The sequence below is a fragment of the Bos taurus genome, chromosome 11 (genome assembly GCF_002263795.3).
Source record: "Bos taurus isolate L1 Dominette 01449 registration number 42190680 breed Hereford chromosome 11, ARS-UCD2.0, whole genome shotgun sequence".
NCBI classification, from domain to species: domain Eukaryota; kingdom Metazoa; phylum Chordata; class Mammalia; order Artiodactyla; family Bovidae; genus Bos; species Bos taurus.
Genome location: NC_037338.1, coordinates 20,264,206 through 20,280,003, shown reverse-complemented (window position 1 = coordinate 20,280,003; position 15,798 = coordinate 20,264,206). Strand labels below are relative to the sequence as shown.

At 43.6% G+C, this 15,798-nt stretch overlaps 1 long non-coding RNA gene across 1 annotated transcript in view; it reads left to right on the top strand.

Annotated features, from left to right (window-relative positions):
* Positions 1-544: 544 nt before the first annotated feature.
* The window catches only part of LOC112448758 (uncharacterized), a 48,620-nt gene continuing 33,366 nt past the window's right edge, over positions 545-15,798 (top strand). The window contains exons 1-2 of the long non-coding RNA XR_003037120.2: positions 545-1,023; positions 1,588-2,352. This is a non-coding gene — a long non-coding RNA (uncharacterized lncRNA). The remainder of the gene's footprint in view (positions 1,024-1,587; positions 2,353-15,798) is intronic.

Sequence of the window (15,798 nt, the reverse complement as noted above, 5' to 3'; positions counted from 1 at the left end):
TTTTGGACACTTGTCCCAAGAGCTTCCACAAATAGCACCAAGATGAGTAGCAAGCCCCGACTCAGAGATCCCCACTGCTTTGCCAGGTTATGATGCCTTCTTTCCTAAGTAGTGGCCAAGAGAAAAGGCTTTTCAGATCTTCTGGAGGGTGTATGACATGAAAAGCTCGTTCTGGTAAATGGAACCAGACCCCTGTCATCTGACACCAACCATGTCCCTAGGCCTAGAGAGAACCAGAGGAGGACAAGCAGATAACCTGCAGCCTAAATAAGTACTGTCATCACTGCCCTGGAATCTCTCTGAAGCCTGCCCGGCTACAGCGTAGAATTCCACAGGGCACGTGGCACTCTTGGACTCCATCCAAAGGAGTAAGTTACCAGGAGGTCCTCATCCCAACATGTGCCTCTGGGACCGTGTTCCTCAGCAAGCTTCAGCACAGCGAGTGTTAATAAAATCCTGCTGCTAGTCAGCTGATCACTACATGCATGTTGATTCAGTCAAGGCTCCGTTTAGAAGCAACAACCCAATTTGTCACTCACCCATTCCTCATTCCCTCAGTGACCAGTGAGTTTGTTCATAAGGCAGGTCTGGGTGTTGGGCAGAATGAGCCTCTGCTTACTGGCCTAATCCAGAGGGCTTTCCTATGATGTGTTGTTTTCTATTACCAGCACCTCCGCTTCATGCCATACTCTTGGCTAATTGAAGCTGCTGAAGGCAAGAGGATTCCACTAATGGACTCGGCTCTCCCTCAGGGGTCAGACGCCAAGACAATGTCACAGCGGTGGAAGGAAGAGCCCAGATGGCCCGGCTCAGGTGGTGAAGGCCTTTAGAATCTGCCTTGAGGCTCTCAGTGGCTTTAGATCGAAAACCATCTTGGCCCCTTCCAGCAGCGTAAGGCATTTTATGACAGCCTGAAAGCACAGAGCTTAAACAGAATGATGATCACAGGGCAGGAATTTGGACTCCAGGAGAACTGCCTAAGCACAGATTATTTTTCTCCGGTATTTGATGAGAACAAACGAAGTAAGAATTTTCCTTTTGTTCGTCTGGCCTCTGGCATTGTTTACTTTCTTTTTATTATTCTTGAAGGCACTTAGAGCTCTGGCAGCGTTTCTGTCCTAAAATCTTATTGTCAGAGGTTTATTTTTCAGCTGTTTCAAATCATATCTGATAGAGTGAGTGCTTTGCCTGGGTTCATCGCTTTACCTCAAAAGAAATAAAGTTCACCCTTTAAATGACAATATTGATTGTCTACAGCTTTAAGTTTTCTACACTTAAGCTGCAGGCTTCATTTCAAAACCTGTTTTCCCTCATCACAGAGGAACGATGGTGGAAGTCTCACTCTGCTGGAGTCTGGGTAATGACCTAACACCGTTGTTTGGACTATCACTGCGTTTTGTCAGATTTTCACTGCGCGTGGAGTAATTCTTTGTCAATGGTGGTTCTGTCAACTGTGATTTGGAGGCAATGAGGTTTTATACTTCTGCCTGAAATTTCTTAAATATATAAGCTTTTAACGTTTGCGAAGTTGACTTCAGTCCTCTTTTAAAAGAAACCCAATATGCTGTTTTTCCTCTCCTTAATCAGGACGTGCGTCGGAGAGTCTGGACTTCACGTGCTGCTCTTCCAAAACAAGGACAGGATATCAACCCAGAAAAATGAGCCCTTCAGACCTGCGATGATCTGTGAAAAGCTCAGATGGACTTAGCAGGCATTTTCTTGACACCTGGGAAAAGTCAGCATGTGAGAGAGGGAGTAGCATTATGGTTACGAGGCTACGTTCTAGAGCTGGGCTGCCTGGTTGAATGCCAGCTACTCAGCTGTAGTGGGTTAAACGGTGCCCCCTGCAAAAAAAAAAAAAATATATATATATATATATAAGAGCACCTCCTAACCCCAGGAACCTGTGACTGTGGCCTTATTGGGGAAAAGGGCCTCAGCAGATGTAAATACATTAAGGATTTCTGAGATGAGATCCCCCTGCAGGATGAGTCCTGTATCCAATAAGGAGAAGACACAGATGCAGAAGAGAAGGTCATGTGAAGATGGAAGCAGAGACTGGAGTGATGCTGTCATAGGCCAGGGAACACCTGAAGCCACCAGAAGCTAGAAGAGGTCAGAAGTGTTTCTCCTTAGAGACTCTGGAGGGAGTGTGGTCCGGCTGGCCCCTTGACTTTGGACTTCTGGACCCCAGAACTGTGAGAGAATACATTTCCGTTGTCTTAAGCCACCAGGTTTGTGGTTATTTGTTAGAGCAGCCCTAGGAAACAAACACGTCACTTACCAGCTGAGTGACCTTGGACACAATATTTGACCTCTACAAATCGGACCCCTTGAAATGCCTTCACACAGGTGAGTGTCTGCACCTGGTATGCTCATACACATGACTTTTTTTTTCTCTTGTGACAACAGGCAAATACAACAGAGCTGAGACTTCAACCCAGTAAGTGCTGGTCAAAAGAGTCACTATCTTGCAGATGTAGAGGGCAGACTTGTGGACATAGAGGGGAAAGGGAGGGTGGAACACAATGACACATATGCACTACCGTGTATAAAATAGCTGTCTAGTGGGAAGCTGCTGTATAGCACAGGGAGCTCAGCTCAGAGCTCTGTGATGACATAGAGGGGTGGGATATGGGGAGAGAGGGAGGCTAAAGAGGGAGGGAATATGTGTATACATACAGCTGATTCACTTCATTGTACAGGAGAAACTTGTGCTTGGCACGTAACATGTGCTCAATAGGGTATTCATCACTGTTTCACTTTTACTTACCCTACAGAGTTGTGATGAGAATCAAACGAAAGAGTGTATTTAGAAGAATGCAGTGTATTCAACTGGTAATTATGACCATGATCAAATGACTGGGTCTTTCCGCTCTCATGATCTGCCCTTGCATTTGCTTATAATTAGTGCTAACTAAGCATGTGTGAAGCAAGAAGCCAGGGGCAAAGAGTGTATACATAGAACAACACTGAGCTGGAAGCTTGGTTTTCTAGAGTCTTCTTAGGGCAGCTTCTACCCTGCTGCTGGTAAATCATTTAGGAGACTCCTGCTCTGGAGGATAGTCTTTGGAAGACCCTATGTCCCTACATGGAATGGTTGTTTGAATCCCCAGAGTGTCCCTGTTCTGAGAATGGCCAATGCATGGTTTGTTCTCCAAGGGCCAGGTGTGTGTGATGTAGCCCTTGCTGATCAGCTCTGTGGTGGGCCCTGCCTCGGTCTCCAGGATTTTTCAAACAGATTCTGAGGAAATAGAATGGGTCCTCTCTGGTGGTAGGAGAAGGCAGTGGCAAGCCACTCCAGTACTCTTGCCTAGAAAATCCCATGGATGGAGGAGCCTGGTAGGCTGAAATCCATGGGGTCGCTACAAGTCGGACTCGACTGAGCGACTTCACTTTCACTTTTCACTTTCACACAATGGAGAAGGCAATGGCAACCCACTCCAGTGTTCTTGCCTGGAGAATCCCAGGGATGGCAGAGCCTGGTGGGCTGCCGTCTATGGGGTTGCACAGAGTCGGACACGACTGAAGCAACTTAGCAGCAGCAGCAGCAGTCTCTGGTGGTGCAGCTGTAACACATGAGGTGGGGAATGTGCGGCAGCCCAGTTTGCTGCCCATCTGCCATAAGAGAGAATGAGACTGATGTGCAGAGAGCACCCAAGTGAGCACGTAGTGTGGGCCCTAAGAACATTTGAAGCCACAGCACTCCTGCCCTTCCCAAGGTCACGACTAACCTTCCAATACATTCCCTTTTTACCTAAACAGTATTTCTGTTACTTGCAACCAAGAGAATTTTCCTCTCCCTTAAGAACCAGTCCAAAAATCTCCTGTTCTGCAAAAATTCTCCTGACCTCCTCCCCACGAGATCTAGTCTGGGCCATAGAATTTTGTACTTCCCTTCCCAGGGTGGGTTCTAGTCCCCCTGAATTACTAAGGGCTTCCCTGGTGGCTCAGACAGTAAAGAATCTGCCTGAAATGTGGGAGACCTGGGTTTGATCCCTGAGTTGGGAAGATTCCCTGGAGAAGGGAATGGCAACCCAGTCCAGTATTCTTGCCATGGACAGAGGAGCCTGGCAGGTTGCAGTCCATGGGGTCACAAAGAGTTGGACACAACTGAGCAACTAATACTTTCCCTTTCTGAAATACAAAGCTTCTTGAGGACAGTGTTTAGGTCTGACTTGTCACCTGTCCCAGTGCTATGCACCAATGATAGACTGGCTTTGTTTTCCAATGAACATATGAATGATGTAGAATGTATGCACTCAGGTCAGATTACCTCTATGATCTTTTCCAAACTGGAGATTCTCTAATGGTGATCCTAAATTATTTGTAAAGGGGGGTTCTGAAGTTTCAGTGGATGGTTCCAGAATTCCAGAAGTGATAATTTCCATTTTATGTTTAATTTTACTTCTTTACCTCCATCTTTCCTTGACAAAGGTGTGTCTCTAGCACCACTCATGATTTGGAGTGATGAATTGCTGGCATCGTTCTTAGGTTCACAAATGGAGTGAGAAGGGATAAGGAAGGGAGAGAAGCTGCAAATGAGAGATAAAGAGCTACGAGAAAGCTCATGGTACGTATGTGTGTGAGAGAACTCTCCAGAAAGAGAAGTGAACTGAATTATGTGTGAAGGTCAGAGGGAGAGGAGTTGGTGCCTGCAGGAAACTTGTCTGATCAGTCATCACAGTGAAGCAACTAAACTGACAGAAGCCGTAAGAGGTTAGATTTCTCTGTTCCTGACATACAGGTGGCCAACAGGCACATGAAAAAATGTTCACTGTTGCTAATTATTAGAGAAATGCAAATCAAAAATACAGTAAGTACCACCTCTCTCTGGTCAGCATGGCCAAAATGTCTATAAATAACAATTGCTAGAGAGGGTGTGGAGAAAAAGGAACCATCCTACACTGTTGGTGGCAATGTAAATTGGTACAGCCACTATGGAGAACAGTATAGGGCTTCCTTAAAAAACTAAAACTACAATTGCCATATGATCTTTCAATCACACTCATGGGCATATCTCTAGAAAAAACTAATTTGTAAAGACATATGCACCCCAGTGTTCACTGCAGCACTGTTTACAATAGACAGGATATGGAAGCAACGTAAATGTACATTGACAGATGAGTGGATAAAGAAGATGTGGTACATGTATACAATGGAATGTTACTCAGCCATAAAAAGGATGATACAAAAAAGGATGATGCAAATAATGCCATTTGCAGTAACATGGATGGACTGGAGATTATCATACTAAGTGAAATAAGCTAGACAACGAAAAATATCATATGATATCGCTTATATGGGAATCCAAAAAAAAGATACAAATGAACTTATCTACCAAACAGAAATAGACTCACAGGCATAGAAAAGCTAATGGTTACCAAAGGGAAAAGGATGGGGAGGGATTAAATTAGGAGGTTGGGATGAACATATCCACTGCTACTGCTAAGTCACTTCAGTCATGTCCAACTCTGTGTGACCCCATAGATGGCAGCCCACCAGGATCCACCATCCCTGGGACTCTCCAGGCAAGAACACTAGAGTGGGCTGCCATTTCCTTCTCCAATGCATGAAAGTGAAAAGTGAAAGTGAAGTCGCTCAGTCGTGTTCGACTCTTAGCGACCCCATGGACTGCAGCCTACCAGCATTGCTCTATATAAAACAGATAAGCAACAAAGATGTATAGCACAGGGAACTATCTGAAAAAGAATATATATGTCTGAATTACTGTGCTATATACCTCAAACTAACACAATACTGTAAATCAACTATGCAATTTTTTTGTTAAGTTTTAAAGATTTCTCTGTTCCTGGCCACCTAAAAAATTACTTTCATTTCCCAAAGTGTTTTCCAGAGAACAGTCTGGTAGGGGGAGAACCTGGCTGCAAAGAGGTCATGGAACACTGAGTCTACTTTCTTCATGAAGGGAGACAAACTACTTTGGGCCATTTCTTTGAAGTCCCTCTAGAGGCTTCTAAAGGTTGGGTAGTGGCATCTGGTCTTTAATCCCAGACTTCAAACTTGTTGATTTTTGCCCTGAACTATCTGCTTCTCAACTTTCAGAGAATCTTTTCCTTTGTGACCTGTAGGGAGAGAAATATTGCATTTTTATTTCTTTCTGTTTTGCCTTCCCCTCCCAGTCACAGCGTTAGAAAGGGGGGACTTACTTGTCAGATGGTGCGCTGAAAGACGCAAAGTGCTGACCTTGGCATCTGCAGCACATCTCCTCAGCTGGATGCCTTTCCCTTTACTCTCTGATAGGAAGGGAGCGACGCTGAGTCTAGTCTTGGGACCGTTCAATGTCAGCACACTGTTTCTACTACTTGCCGTCATCAAGATCACGAGGAGCATGGGCTTTGGGACCTGACTGCCTGTTTGAATTCCAGCGGAATAAGTACCTGGACATATCATCTCAGACCCAGTCTCCACGCCTCCAAGGTGACATAATGATAGCTGCTGGCTCAATGAGGCATTGTGAGGATTAAATGAGACAAAACACGGAAAACCTTCACTCAGTGTCTGGAGTTTTATAACTCCCATGAACATTAGTTGGGGTTTCCCAAGTGGCATTAGTGGCAAAGAACCTGCCTGCCAATGCAGGAGATATAAGAGAGGTGGATTCAATCCCAGGACTGGGAAGATCCCCTGGAAGAGGGCATGGCAACAGACCCCAGTATTCTTACCTGGAGAACCCCATGGACAGAAGAGCCTGGAGGGCTACAGTCCATAGGGTCGCAGAGACTTGGACACGACTGAAGTGACTTAGTATGCATGAACACTAGCAATTATTACTATACTACTACATCTTTAATATAGTAATAGTATTTTCAATAATAAAGTGGGAGAAAGCTCTGCACTGGCCAGAGAACTTGCAGCAAGAGGGAAGCTTAAGTAGTCAAACAAGCCCTTCCTTGAGTTCATCCCACTCCAAAGAATTTGGTGTTGTTGTATATGGGATATGAAGTTCAGAAATGGCTGTTTCCAAACTGATGGCTTCCCCGAGGACCTTTTCTCCACTGTGGTTCATCTGATCATGCCCTCTGTTTCCAGCGGTAATGATCGTTTCAAACCAGCCGCAAGCTGGAAGAACATTGCTCTGTGGTAAGCCCAGTGCCACCCTAATTCCATCTTCTCCAATTCTACAAACCCCAGGTGGTATGTGGGACAATTAACGTAGGCTTCCATGACAAACAGTTGCTGGGCATCGTAGAAACCCTCACTTCAAGAGGACTGCAGGTTCTGGTCCTCAGAATGATGACCATGATAATTGAGCTACCTTTCTGGACAAAATGGCAGCTCTCTCAGTGGAAAAGTTTAGGAGACTGATTTTTTTCCCCCCCTCTGCAACTACTATTTGTTGCATGAGATTTCAGAAGATAATGAAAAAGAGCAAGTTTATAAGACACTATGAGGTTGTATAAATAAAATGAAGTCATATCTGGAAAAAATGTACCAAAGAACATTGAACCAAAAATATCTAACTTTGCAATCCATACTCGGCCAAAAGTCCCATTGAATTAAAGCACAGACAGTGTAACTATGTACACAAGATGCCTTTAAAGTTCCTCCATAAATTTAGAGAAAAAGGAATAGTCTGTTTAGAGGTACTAAGGAAAAATTCCTTACTGTGGATTTATAGGCCCTTGTACAAGTGGTCCCCAAACACCCTTTTTAATTTTTTTAATTATAAATAAGAAAGAACAGATTCTACCCTCATGACTTCCACTTTTGAACTTGTAATCACCAGCACAAAAAAACAGAATTCTTGGAAAAAAGGAAGGCTGAATTCCAGGCCTCTGAAAGGGAAGTTAGTCTGACTGAACATTGATTGTATTTTAAATCTACCACATTTCTCCTTTGAAACCCATGTATTTTTTAACATCTTAGTTGCTTTATGTTGAATTTGTTGAAGAAAATTTCTCAATGTTTTCAGGCCTTTATCCTAATGGTTTTTATTTCTTAATTTCCCCTTTTTTCATTTCTTTTTAAGAATTTCTTTTCTTTTCTTTGAATAAGTGAGAAAATCAAGCTGACTAAGCAATACTATATGAGTCATCCATTTATTAATAACATAGAAATTCTGGGAATTGTAGCTTTCTTTTGGTGCTCACCTTCATTGCATGTATTGAAATCAAGTAGTTTCTAGGCAAACCTAGGCAGTTTTTGCATGCGTGCTAAGTCACTTCATTTGTGTCCAACTCTGCAACCCTATGGACTGTAGCCAGCCAGTCTCCTCTGTCCATGGGATTCTTCAGGCAAGAATACTGGAGTGGGTTGCCATGCCCTCCTCCAGGGGATCTTCTGGAGCCAGAGATCAAACCTGCATCTCCTGCATTGCAGGCAGATTCTTTACTGCTAAGCCACTGGGGAAACTCCCGGCAGTTTTTAGGGGATGTCTAAAGGGGTGGTATCTTGGTTCTTACTGTAGAAGTGCCTGCAGCTGCTGTGACCCAAATTTAAGCAGTAAGTCAGGGGTGTGGCTGGCAAAGGAGGAGGAAGTGGCTATGAAGAGCTAACGTTAACAAACAGATGACCAACCAAGGGGTGGTAAAAAATCTGCCTGCAATGCAGGATACCCTGATTGGATCCCTGGGTCAGAAAGATCCCCTGGAGTAGGAAATGACAACCCACTCCAGTATTCTTGCCTGGAGAATTTCATGGACAGAGGAGCCTGGTGGGATACAGTCCATGGGGTCGCTTAGAGTGGGACACAACTGAGCACCACACACACATAATCAACCAAGTCATCCCTCCCCCAACACCTACAATTACCAAGAGTGATAATGTGGAGATAGCTGTGCAATGGGCGGTGCATATGTTTGCTCTCTATGAGTATTCTTTTATTACAGCTCAGTGCTACTGAACTCTGATTATATGGCACAGAAATGTATGGGATGCAGGAGGACTGTGGGATTTACCCTCGATCCCACAGCCTTATCTCCATATAAAGTAACTACCAACTACACTGAGACCGCAGGATTTATATGAACATATCATATCATTGCATTTATTAAAAATATTCACAATCACCATTTCATACAATTTCCCCGCAACTCTACGATATAGGTAGGGAACATCATTTTCATTTTACCAAAGAAGTACTAAATATAGGAAAAGTGCTTGATCTGACTAACAATATAAGAAGTATGCATTATAACAGGAAAGCATACTTTGACTATCAAACTAACAAAGTCATGTAGATCATCAAATCAGCAATATTTTCAAATAACGTTTATGCTGGCAAGGTTGCGTGAAGATGGAATTTCTCTTTCTACTAGTGGAAGCACACGCTGGTTAAACCTTTCTGAAGGGCAATTTGCAACATGTATCAGAACCTTTAAACGTATTTAAACCTTTGGATGCAGTGATTTCATTTCTGAGAGTTCCTTCTAAGAAAGTAATAGGAAATGTGGACAAATATTATAAACAAAGATGTTTCTCACAATATTTTTATTAAGGTGAAAACTTGGAAATAAGTGAAATATTTAACCACAGAAAACAGTCATGATACATCTACACAGTGGAGTACTATAAGGCTCCTGGAAGTGATATCTTTGAGGAACTTTTAATGATGTGAGAAAATGTTCAGAATACAAAGGTTATGTGAAAAAGCAGGATGAAAGGCTTACCTAATAGCATGATCATAGTTATATAAAAACATGTACCTAAACCCATTTAAACTAGACTGGAGAAAATAAGACTATAGCTTCAGAGGTTTCTAGGTTATGTATAATTTTGGATTTTAAAAATACTTTTCTGCATGTTCCCTATTTTTTAGAAGGAGGCTATATTACTTTTATAGTCAGGGGGAAAAAAACCCCAACAAAGTTCTAAAAATAAAGTGGAAAAGTATGGTCAGAGAGATTAATTAACTTGCCCAAGGTCACACAGCTGCAAAGCAGAGGAGCCAGTACCTAAACCTGGTTCTGGCTCTAATTCCAATGTCTCCTTCCCCATACCACAGTGTCTCTGAAAATAGTTAACTTCAGCAATGTATCACTGATGTTTGAGTTTTTAGAGAACAAACCATTTGTGGAATCATGCTAGAATCTTCATGACTTCTAGATTAGACTCAGATATACAAGCATTACTTTGTGGGTGGTGGTGGTTTAGTCGCTAACTCATGTTCAACTCTTTCGACCCCATGGACTATAGCCTGATAGGCTCCTCTGTCCATGGGATTCTCCAGGCAAGAATATTGGAGTGGGTTGCCATTTCCTTCTCCAGGGGATCTTACCAACCCAGGGATTGAACTGGGTCTCCTGCGTTGCAGGCAGATTTTTTACCAGCTGAGCTACAAGGGAATTCTTTTGTAGTACTGCTTAAATTTCTGACTCCTACAAGCTTCTGACACCCAATTTGAGAACACACAAGTATGTTAAGCTCACTGCTGGGTATTACCTGCATGAGATGTGAAGCTCCCTTAACACAGAGAACCATGGAGATCCAACACAGAACACGACCTGGAAAGGTTATTTATTCCAGTGATTTCTAAAATGAACTAAACGGCAAAATTACTGGGATGATTTTCCAGAAATACAGATCCAGGTCCACCCTAGAGATTCTATTTTAGTAAGTCTGTGGTGAAGCCCTTGTCTCTGTACCAAGACTGTCTTTAAACTACTCTAGCCAGTGGTGGAAATACGTCTGAGGAGCTCCCTGTATGCACAGTGAGTCACAGGTAGCGATTCCACTACTCAAGTTTAGAAAAACTCCCCCTCAAATATCAGGATTCACTTAGAACTCAAGTGTGCTGCCACTGAGTCCTGTGATGACTTGGCCCACCCTCTCAGTGGGTAATGGGGGAACCACCTTGTCGTGCAGTGCTGCCTGTGTTGGCTTTCTACTCCTGCTTAATAAATGACACCCCTCGCTCAAAAAAAATACTTGGTGTCTTCAAACTACAAACATCTATTACACTTTGTGTTGGTCAGAAATCTGGGCACAGCTTCACCGAGTGCCTCTGGGTCAAGGTCTCTCTGAGGTTGCAGGCGAGCTGTTGGCCAGGGCTGTGGTTTCATCTGAATGCCAGAGAGGGGACAAAAAAGGGGAGGGAATTTACTTTCATGCTCCCTGATGTAGTTACTGGCAAGTCTCTTTTCTTTTTTCTGCAGCCTAATTCACAGCATGGTTCCCACAGAAAGAATGATCAAAGAGAAAGAGAGAGAATGAGAGAAAGTGAGAACGTTTGCATTCAAGCTGGAAACCACAATCTTTTTCTGCTCTAATCTCAGAAATCACATCTCATCACTTTTCTGCATTTTCTAGATGCCAGTGAATAGCCAAGGGGAGGGAATTACACAAGGGTGTGAATACCAGGATTCAGAGGCCACTGGCTACCTTGGAGGATGCTTGCTATGCTGCCCCAGGCAAACAGCAGAGTTAAAGTTGTACACTAAACCACCTTCATCTCTATTCTACAACTTCTACTTGGCAAATAGGCAGAGGTGGGACTGGAGTGAACTCTGCCTATTGGTGGTAATTGAGTCAATAGACCCAAAGTAGAAAGAAAACAAAACTTCACGTTTAATATAGGGCAGTACCTGAATTTTCACTCACAGCATAAGCCATGATACTTTAGGTATCAATGCTGCTGCTGCTGCTGCTAAGTCGCTTCAGTCGTGTCTGACTCTGTGCGACCCCATAGACGGCAGCCCACCAGGCTCCCCCGTCCCTGGGATTCTCCAGGTAAGAACACTGGAGTGGGTTGCCATTTCCTCCTCCAATGCATGAAAGTGAAAAGTGAAAGTGAAGTCACTCAGTCGTGTCCGACTCCTAGCGACCCCATGGACTGCAGCCTACCAGGCTCCTCTGTCCAATAGAGAGACTCAATTAGCCAATAGGTTCAATCACTCTACTTTGGTCTTTAAAGGAGGGAACATTTCAAATGAACTTGGGAACTATTATTTTCAACTCTGACACACTAGTGAAATATTCAGTTCTACTAGAAAGCATACTTGAACTTCAAGTCCTGACCTCAAATGCAACTTGCTCAGGGGTGGATATAATTATATTTTCCATCCTCTTTGGAAGATAGACAACAAATACTGAGTAAAAATAAATATATTTATTTATATTTTGTACATATGTGTATATATACATATATGTATACATATACATGTATATATTAAATATGTATATTTAATATATGTGTGTATGTACACACCCCACACTCTTCATTGGGACCACCTAGGGTACCTTTTCTTACCCATGATCTCCAGCTCAGCCTTGGTAGCAGAGCCTTCTAGTAATGTTGACAAAGCTAGGCATCCAGACACAACCAGCTTATCCACAAGACCTGCCGTGTAGAGTTAATTTCAACCTGCCATCTGGTCGCCAGCTGACCACTGCTACACGCATTTCCAGCATCTCAACTTGCTATTGTCAGTGCCCCAAATTAAAGCAGTCAATACAGCTGCGCCGTGGCTGCTCTCAGTAGAGGGTGTTTTCTGACTCACTCTGTGAAATCACTGATGAGGAGGGAATCCCCACCGTCATTTCAGCTGCCAAGACATTTCACACCAACAAGCTGTGAAAGGAAGGCTGCTAATGACACGAAAGCCCTTTTTATGGCCAGGGCTGGGCCAAGGCCACCAGAAAGGCCATGCTTTCCCCATACTGCTGGACCGCTCAGAGGAGTTCTTAACAACCAAGACTGATCCGTCTGTTCATGGAAGGTAGGAGAAGGACAGGCCAATCCCCAAGCCATGCCCAAGGACCCTGAGAACACTGGCAGGATTCCTTATCCATATCCAATCCTTCCTTCACACCTCAACGTTTTAGAAGGGAACTTAGGTTTAGAGGTAAAATAAAAGAGGTAATACTTTTGGCAGATCACCTAGGAAAACTAAAAGTGATTCCCAAGGTACCTGTTTGAGTTGCGGAAAGTCTCATAAATATTGCTACCCCATCAATGTCTCTCTCTGCCCCTAATTCAAGCCAGGTGATGGCCCAAACACTTGCACAAAGTAATTGCCAAGGGAAGCCCTTGTGGTGCAGTGGAAAGACCCCTGCTTTGGAGTCAGAGAACTTGCTTCCATGTTTCCCTTTTGTTACTTTCTTGCTGTATGACCGTGTGTAAAAACTAGGACTTTCTGAATTTCATATTCTTATCTATTTATTATCAACAACTTCATATGATTGCTGTGAGATTAAGTGAATATTAAAATTATGTCTCTAGACATAGGAGGGAATATTAAAATAATGTCAGTATTTAAAAAAATGTTTTTAACCATTCTGTCCTTGTGACAGACTGGCATCAGAAATATGATTCTTTGGGATAAAACTCTGCTCTCTGGTGTGTGTGTGTGTGTGTGTGTGTGTGTGTATGTACTCCGGTATCTGATTCTTTGTGACCCCATGGACTGTGCCAGGCTCCTCTATCTGTGGGATTTTCCAGGCAAGAATACTGGAGTGGGTTGCCATTTCCTCCTCCAGGGTGCCCTCTTTTAAAAGTAAACATCTTTGGAAAAAAAGGTAACAGAATCTAAGTGATCAGTCAAAAGATTGAACTTCCTCAGCAAATAGGTATTTTAAAGTACTCAAGGGATGAGGGTGCAAGAGAAAAGGGATTTGGGGGAGCTTAGGAATGGTGTCTTCAAAGAACAGAAATGCAGGTAGGTGTCTCTGGTCTCCATGTGACACAGGCTGGCTGGTGCAGGGACATTTTTTGAGAAGGAGAAGGGGACCCTGGAGGTGGGGCGACCGCTTGATTCCAGTCTGATATTTGAACTCTAAGTTCTTGTTTCTTGTTCACCAATGTTTTCCCCCACGGCTTATTACAGGGCTTGGCGTATGATAGTTGCTAAATGAATGTTTGTAGACTAAAAACTATGCTTTGCAGACTTTGCCCTTTTCCCAGGGTCAGTCCTCAATTAGCTGATTGACCCAGGTTTTGGGATACCTCTCCTGGACACACTTCTCTTCCTGCCCTCTGCCTTTCCCTCTGGTATTTCTGAGGTGGGGCAAATCTCCACCCCCGACCCTGAGGCATTACAACCCTGGCAATGGCTTCCCAAATGCCCATGAAGCCCCTCGACAGAGATCTGCGTGGTGGGGGCCCCTCCTACAAACAGGTCAGTTCCTCATCATTTAAGACTCAGAAGCAGAATGGGCGCTGATTCCAGGTGTGACACGCAGGTGTAGGTGACATCTCTAAGGCAGGGGCACCCAGCCCAGCAGAATAAGCATGAGTATCATAGAAGCCAAGGGGCTAGCAGGCTCATGGGTCAGGAACTGGCCTGATCTGACAAGACAATGCTCAGGCCTCCTGGTATTTTCGGATTCCTGTCTTTATCACAAGAGCCTCTCTGACCAGTTTTATGATTCTTCTATATGAAACTAAAGCACCATTACAGCTCTTGATTAGAGGTAATTATAGGGCAGATATAGATTCAGGGGGAAAAAAAATCTGTTTCCCCAGTAACCAGGAGACTAAATTCAGGGGCTGAGAAAATTAGAAAGTGTCAAATAGAGAAGCATCAAATTGGTTTTCACCTGATTAAAATAACAGCTCAAAATTCCCTTTTTTCCCACACATTCACAGTAGATTTTTTAGAGTGTTCACTGCCTGAGTCTCAGTGAAGGTTGAAACCCTATCCTTGTGTTTTGCTGACACCAATGCAAAGACTCCTAAGGCTGGACCTGTAAGGGCCTGGGGAGGCCATGACCCCCACATGGCAAAGTGAAGGCACTTCTTCTTGAGCAAACATTATCCTTCTTGGAGTTTCACCTGCTGATCCAGTATTAACATTCTGTCCCTTTCCTTCTCTAAAAACACGTGAATGGGAAAGCTATTCACTATTTATCCATCTGAGGCAGGTTTGCATTGTTAAAAATTAATACTTAGTCACAAACGAATCATTAATAGGCCAAGATTTAGGAGTGCAGTGGGGAATTTTATCAAATCAACCAAGTCTCCCTGAAGTCTCTCAGTTACTGTAGAAGCAATCTTTCACTCAGCATTTGTGGGAAGGCAGGATGGCTAGGGGAGTTCCAATGTTTTAAATAACTAAGAATGAGAATAGATGTCCTTTGGAAGAAATCCCTGTTGAATTCACTCGAGGTGAACTTTCGAGGTTGTTGTTCAGTGCTAAGTCATGTCCGTCATGTCCGACTCTTTGTGACCCCATGGACTGCAGCAAGCCAGATTTCCCTGTCCTTCACTATCCTGGAGTTGTCCTTCCTTCCTGGAGTTTGCTCAAACTCATGTCCATTGAGCTATTTAACCATCTCATCCTCTGCTGCCCCCTCCTCCTTTGGCCTTCAATCTTTCCCAGCATCAGGGTATTTTCCAGTGAGTTGGCTCCTCACCTCAGGTGGCCAAAGTACTGGACCTTCAGCTTCAGCATCAGTCCTTCCAATGAATATCCAGGATTGCTTTCCTTTAGGATTGATCTTCTTGCTTTCCAAGGAACTCTTAAGGGTCTTCTCCAGTACCACAATTTGAAAGCATCTGTTCTTCAGCATTCAGCTTTATTTTAGAGAAGGAAATGGCAGCCCACTCCAGTATCTTTTGCCTGGAAAATGCCATGGACAGAGGAGCCTGGCAGGTTACAGTCTATGGGGTTGCAAAGAGGCAGACATGATGGAGCATGCATATTCAGCTTTCTTTATGGTCCAACTCTCACATCCATATATGACTAGTGGTAAAACCATAGTTTTGACTAGATGAACTTTTGTTGGCAAAGTGATGTCTCTGCTTTTTAATATGCTGTCTAGGTTTATCATAACCTTCCTTCCAATGAGCAAGCATCAATCACCATCTGCAGTGATTCTGGTGCTCAAGAAAACAAA